The sequence below is a fragment of the Cibotium barometz genome, chromosome 55 (genome assembly GCF_041138505.1).
Source record: "Cibotium barometz isolate CiBa-2024 chromosome 55, ASM4113850v1, whole genome shotgun sequence".
NCBI lineage: Eukaryota > Viridiplantae > Streptophyta > Polypodiopsida > Cyatheales > Cibotiaceae > Cibotium > Cibotium barometz.
In genome coordinates this window covers 22,488,609-22,495,719 of record NC_141100.1, presented here as the reverse complement: position 1 = coordinate 22,495,719, position 7,111 = coordinate 22,488,609, and positions in this window count along the sequence as shown.

Genomic DNA, 7,111 nt, shown 5'->3' with positions numbered 1-7,111 from the left:
TATCCAAGGTGTGAGCATACAAGGGTTGCAAAGGGTTGGTACCTATAGGATTTGTGGGAATGTTAGGTAAAGGACCAAAGCTCGATGGAATTGAAGTGACAGGGGGTGTAAAATCCGATGACATGCTTGTTGTTGGCATGGCAAATATGATAATGGGAGTTGCAGTTGGCTTATAGATCTTAATGGCTCAAAGATGTCAGCCATTGGGTTTAGTGAGGGTGTCGACCCACGTAGTCCCTCTATTTGTGCTATGTCTGATGCGTTGCCAATTGCTCCTTAATGAGAAAGCATGCGTTTTATTTTTATTTTTATTTTTTGCTTTTTAGGTTATCCCACAGCCCGTTATAGCCTCAAGAGGCCTGTACTCTTCATTGGGTTAAACGAGTGTCCGTTTGTCTAAATCAGCTTAGGTGCTACACGCACGTGAATCTTAGATATTTTTCAGAAAAAGTGCATGCCATTAGCATCCTAAATGGAAGAGGAGGTCCTAAAACCTATTTTCCATCACTGTCTCAAGATGAAAAAATTTTCTGAGAAATTTTTCCCTGTTTCGTAGCTCGTTTTGAAGGTGTTCCAAAAGGAAATTGGAAAAACTCTGTACAAGAGAGTTGTAGTATTTTTGGAGTACTACAACTTTGTCCCTTTGAGTCGTTCATGATTTTATCATTTAGACCCTCAAAAAGTAGCCCGAATATGGTTTGCAATCATTTTTGCACTTTTTGGCTGTTTTTGCCTCGATTTCCGAGTTGAATTGAGGCTGCTGGTCAGGGGCCAAGACGATCAATTTTGCCTTTGGATGGTCAAGACTAAATTCAAAGAGCTCGATGTCGCCTTTCCGATGAACACGAGCGCATACATTGAACTCGAGGTTTAAGAGATACGAGCCTCCGAACATAGGTGTTTTCCAAAGTTTTTGTTTTTTTAGCTGTGATGGACCCCCTTTCACGTGGGAACTTGGGGTGCAGTTCACGGCGTGAAGCGGACTTCATGGATTTTATCAAATTTTATTTTATGGCCGTAATGAAACCTTAATTCGTGAGACCCTTAAGGCGTGAACCACGCAAGCATGATTTATTTTTTTTTCGTGCGCGCGGACTGTTTCATAGCGTGAGAGTTCAAATGGTTCACGGCGTGAGAGTTCAAATGGTTCATGGCGTGAGAGTTCAAATGGTTCACGACGTGAAACACATGGCTCACGTGATTTTTTTTGGGCGCGGACCCCTAGGGCATGAGACCTTAAGGCGTGAAAGTGCAAAAATGGTGCACAGCGTGAGACACGTGTCTCACACGGATTATTATTTTTTTGGTGGAGTTTAGAGGGAAATTCGAATTCCCTTCTTTGAGAGGGATATTTTTTGAATTTTAAGATGGGGAGATACGGGCATTTTCCCAAAAAGGTAAGTGGGAATAAAAAAAGTCAGCCTGATACCCCCTTACACTCTTCATAAATGACCCCCAAAATAGACAATTAGACAACTCATTGGCATCTTCTCATTCAATGCTCATTAGCCTTAATGAGTTTTGTAAAAATTGTTTAGAAATTAATCAAAGATTAATCTTTTCACTAATCTTTCCCTTGTTTAGACTAGTTAAGTGCTCTAATTAACCACTAATCACTAATTAATTCACACCATTGAGCACATCATTGGATAGAGCATGGAATTGCTAAGCTATGTGCATCAGTAAATTAATATATAATTAGTGATTAATTAAACTCTTAATTAGTGTCTCTTCTCTTTATGCAAAATTAAGCAAAGAGAGAGAAATTCATCCAATTGATGAATAAATTGATGTAATTAGATGTTTTGCTCAAAATACCCAAAAACATTAATCTTGACTTCTTACATGATTAAATTGGATCCCAAAAACACATTTTCTAAATGTTTTGCCTCTTGAATTGGATTAATTACTCTTAATGATAAAAATTAGTCAATTAAGAGAGATTAGTCAATTTCAAGAGTTTTTGATATTTTTGAGAACTTTTTCAATGATTAAGCTACTCTTATTGCTTCTAACACTCTAATGCATATAATTCAAACAAAAAACACACAATTTTAGAAAAAATTAATGATTCGAGCTCTATGTTCAACTCTAAAGAGGGCCAAAATTCACTAAAACTTGCATTTTGTTGCATTATTTGATGCAATTTATGCAAACTAAGCCTAATACACTTTATGTGCAAGCCCTAGGAACATTAAAAATCACATTATCAAAAAAAACCAAAAAAAACAATAAATTAAGCTAAAAATTAAGCAAAAACCATTCTTTACAAAACAAAAAAGAGAGCTATTTCTCACAAAATCACACACAAATATCCATCAAATCTACATCTTTTTCATGGGAAACCATTAATCAAGACAACGGTCCATGGGTAATGCATAGATAAGAGAAAAATGATGGAAAAAGCCAAGGGATGGTTCCCCGACAACGTCACCAAAAATGTTAATGGGTCACCCTAACCCTCCTTGAAACACATCCAACAAGGGATTACCTGGTGAACCGCAAACTATCATGTGAGGAGGATCTTTCCAATGGCCGAGCTTGTAACCCTTGAGGCATTAGGGCAAGGTTGAGGTCTATAGGGGCCCTTTAAGATGCCATGTGATTAAAATGTTATTAGACAAAAGGGCCAATAGTGTGATGCCATGTATACAAAAATGTTGGGTTGTTAAAAGAGGTCAAAAGATTCTTTAAAAGATGCCTTTTTGTGCTTTTCCTTCCCAAAAAGTAGGGGAAAGGTTTTTGAAAATTCGGACATCCATAACTTTTACATACAAGCTCAAAATTTGTCGGAGATTATAGATCTAGGATCTACTCGCCGAGCTCTTTCCATAGATATGTCACATGATATGGTTTTGCCCGCCCGATTTCAAATTCAATTTTGGCGGGAAACTTTAAAATTTGAACTTCTAGCTGTTTAAAGAATGCAATGGTATCTAAACTCAAAGAGCTTAACATTTTAATGAAAAGTCATTAAAATTTTAATATGGCAGCTTAAAGGGCCCCTATAGACCTCAACCTTCCCCTAATGTCTCCAAGATCTACAACTCCTTGAGAAGCAATTCCACCGCACCTCCCGCGAGCGTTGTCACACCGCTACGTTGCACTACAGGTACTCGTCCCTCCTCTCACCTCACACACACTCACTAGCATGCATTAGGGAGAGAGATTAGCAAGAAGATTAGCAAGAGTAAGACTCTATTGCACAATGGGAGAGTATCCTTGTATTATGAGAGAAATTCACTTATATACATGTCCATAAGTGTTCACACACTTAAACTGGTCGGCCATGAACTTTAAGCTCATAAGAGGCCTAATTCTATTACAATGATCACTCTCATACTATATCCATGAAGTACATCACTTGGGACTTCATCCTAACTTGCTACCACATGGTCTTGAAGCACGAATTGTCTTAAGTATTCCATCACACCATTACGGGCACCCATCCAAGTTGGACACCATTGCTTCATATTCCATCACACCATTCCGGGCGCCCATCCACGTTGGACACCATTGCTTCATATCTTGAATGTATGACTTTTTGGTATATCTAACTTGCCTCCTTGATATAAGATAATGGTAGTAGCTCTTGTTAACCCTAGGAATGTGTTAACAAAGATAACTATGCATCTTCAAGTAAACAAGCCAAAGATAGAAGTGAGTAGTTTTTTTGTGATCATCATATGTTTAGTTCCATGACTACAGATGCATAGAACCCAGGAGATGTATGGTATGTTGATGCATGTGCTAATGTAGAATATAGAAAAAAAAGTATGTGAAAACTTGTAATGATACTGCACATCTTATCGTACATGTGGTAAGATGCCATTGTTTATGCAAGATGAAAAAATGAACTACTTGGTTGATATACTTTATGTTTCAAACATTTCAAAAACCTAGTTTTCTATTGACAAATCGTTGAGCAGGGTCTATGAGTGAGGTTTAACCTTCATGGATGTTACGTTTTAACCTTCATGAATGTTACGTAGCAGATTTCAGTAACTAGTGCCATAGAGTTGTAAAGGGGAATAAATTGGAAGCATTTTTACGTTGGATGTAAACATGCTTGAAGTGTTTGCGCATGGAATATGTGTGATTAAAAACATCGACATTTGGCATAAAGCACAAGGTATGTGTGTGATCGACATTTGGCATAAACATATTGGTCATGTCTGTAAGATTCCTCCCCAGCCTCTCAAAATGTCCAGCATATTCCCCTGTAATCAATTCCCTTTTCTGAAATATAAGAGATCTTGTCTCTGCCTGTTTTGGCATAGAGAGAGAAAATATTCTAGAGAGAGAATATTTAAATTATGAATATTTTTGGATAGAAAAATAACTCATCTTATTAAAATAAGTTTCCCTGAAACAGAAATTCAAAAAGAACTTTTCAATGTGCAATTAGAATTAATTGAAAATGGATATGAAGGACCTTAGCCTAAGGGTCTAGATTTTCAGAAATTTTTGGATTATGGTCCAATTAAGGTTTCTATGGGCCAATAGCATCAATCCATGTGTAGGGAGGAGATAAATCCTATTTGTAAAAGAAGATACCCAAAAATGAGTAAATGCTCACATAAGATGAAGAGTTGAATATGTACAAGGTTTATTAGTAAAAAACTATGAGTAATATCAAAAAAATGAGATAAATTGAGTATCCAAAAATGAGTAAATGCTCACATAAGATGAAGAGTTGAATATGTACAAGGTTTATTAGTAAAAAACTATGAGTAATATCAAAAAAATGAGATAAATTGAGTATCCAAAAATGAGTAAATGCTCACATAAGATGATGAGTTGAAAATGTACAAGGTTTATTAGTAAAAAACTATGAGCAATATTAAAAATATGAGATATTTTGGGTATAATCATTCCATTTAGACACATATGTAAGGAAGGGGAGTCCATTAAAGGAGGTGCATATTTCACATGCTTAAATGGGTTTTAAACTCAAAAATAATGTGATATTTTTATCTCTCCTCTCTCTTGAACCAAACCAAATCAAAAGGGAACCAAACCGAATCAAAAAGGAACCAAACTAGGTCCAAATCTAGTCCAAATTCAACCAAACTGAAATTGAAAAATTCTAGAAATCAGTTAGCTTTGGTTAGAGCCTCCCTCTCCTATAAATAGAACATGAATCCTTTGAAAAAAAGGAGGAGAATTTTACTATTCTAGAACTATGCTGAAATAATGCTAATATTTACTATTCTCTAAAATTCTCTCCAATTTGTAAGAAATTGGAGCTTCCCTCTTTCTTCAATCTCCATTGGTGGCTCCTTCAACATACTAAACCAATTGATTGGTTGGGGGCCTCTACCGTGAGCAAAGAATCAAGCAATTTGTAAGGTAAGTGGTGAATTTTGATCTTTTCTATAATTTCTCAATGTTTCTCTCTTCTCAATCCCTCTCAAGCTTGAGAAGCTTAATTGGAATGGTTTTTGAATGCTATTGAAGTTAATTGATGAATGGTAGTGAAGAGTTACATAATTTGATGAATGCTATTGAAGTTAATTGATTAATGATAGTTAAGAGTTACATAAATTTCCATTTATGTTTAATTCAAATGGTTTTTATGTCATTTCTCTCTCTCACTCAAGAAATGGTCATACTCATGACCCATTCTCAATCCAAATGAAGCTTTTCATAAAGTTTTTCCTTAATCCAAGATTAATCTATACTAGAGGTCAAATTAATGGCTTTTTTCTATGCTTTTAGTTTATGTATTTCATGAATATTGATGATTCAATCCATTATGGATTAATGATCCAATTAGAGATCATTCTAATTATTTTCTTAATGATAAGCTTTATCCCTTAGAAAAATTAAGATTTATCAGTCATAGCAGCGGAGCTATAGCAAATTTTTTATAAAAATTACGCATAAAATAATTTCATTCAAATCATGAAAAGAGGACTTCCTACCATATTCTAGGAATTATCATCCTAGATTAATTGAAAGATATTCAATGTAAGCCTAGAGAAATTGATTTTTATATTATGCATAATTGATTTTCATGCATAGAGGTATGCATAAAAGATTATTATTTTAACATAAAAGTGTTACTTTTATCATAATTAGATTTCATGCATAGAGGTATGCATAAAAGATTATTATTTTAATATAAACGTGTTACTTTTATCATATTTGAAATTCATGCATAGAGGTATGCATAAAAGATGATTATTTTATTATAAAAGTGTTACTTTTATCATATTTGAATTTCATGCATAGAGGTATGCATAAGAGATGAATATTTTATTATAAAAGAGTTACTTTTAGCATAATTGAATTTCATGCATAGAGGTATGCATAAGAGATGAATATTTTATTATAAAAGAGTTACTTTTAGCATAATTGAATTTCATGCATAGAGGTATGCATAAGAGATGAATATTTTATTATAAAAGAGTTACTTTTAGCATAATTGAATTTCATGCATAGAGGTATGCATAAGAGATGAATATTTTATTATAAAAGAGTTACTTTTAGCATATTTGAATTTCGTGCATAGAGGTATGCATAAGAGATGAATATTTTATTATAAAAGTGTTACTTTTAGCATAATTGAATTTCATGCATAGAGGTATGCATAAAAGATATGGGAAGTGATAAGATGTGATAAGATGCATATCAGATGAGTTAGGATGTGATAAGATGAGTTAAGAAGTGATAGGATGTGTACGGGATGAGGTAAGAAATGTATGTGATGGGATAAGATGTATATGGGTTGTGATAGGGTGAGATTATGGATGTGGATGTATGCATGTAGATGTAGATGCATGGATGTAGATGTGGATGTATGCATGTAGATGTAGATGTATGAATGTGAATGTGAATGTGGATGTGGATGTATGCATGGAGATGTGGATGTATGCATGTAGATGTAGATGTATAGATGTGGATGTGAATGTGGAGATGGATGTATGCATGTAGATGTAGATGTATAGATGTGGATGTGAATGTGGAGGTGGATGTATGCATGTAGATGTAGATGTATGGATGTGAATGTGAATGTGGATGTGGATGTATACATGGAGATGTGGATGTATGCATGTAGATGTAGATGTATGAATGTGGATGTGGATGTATGCATGTAGATATGAAT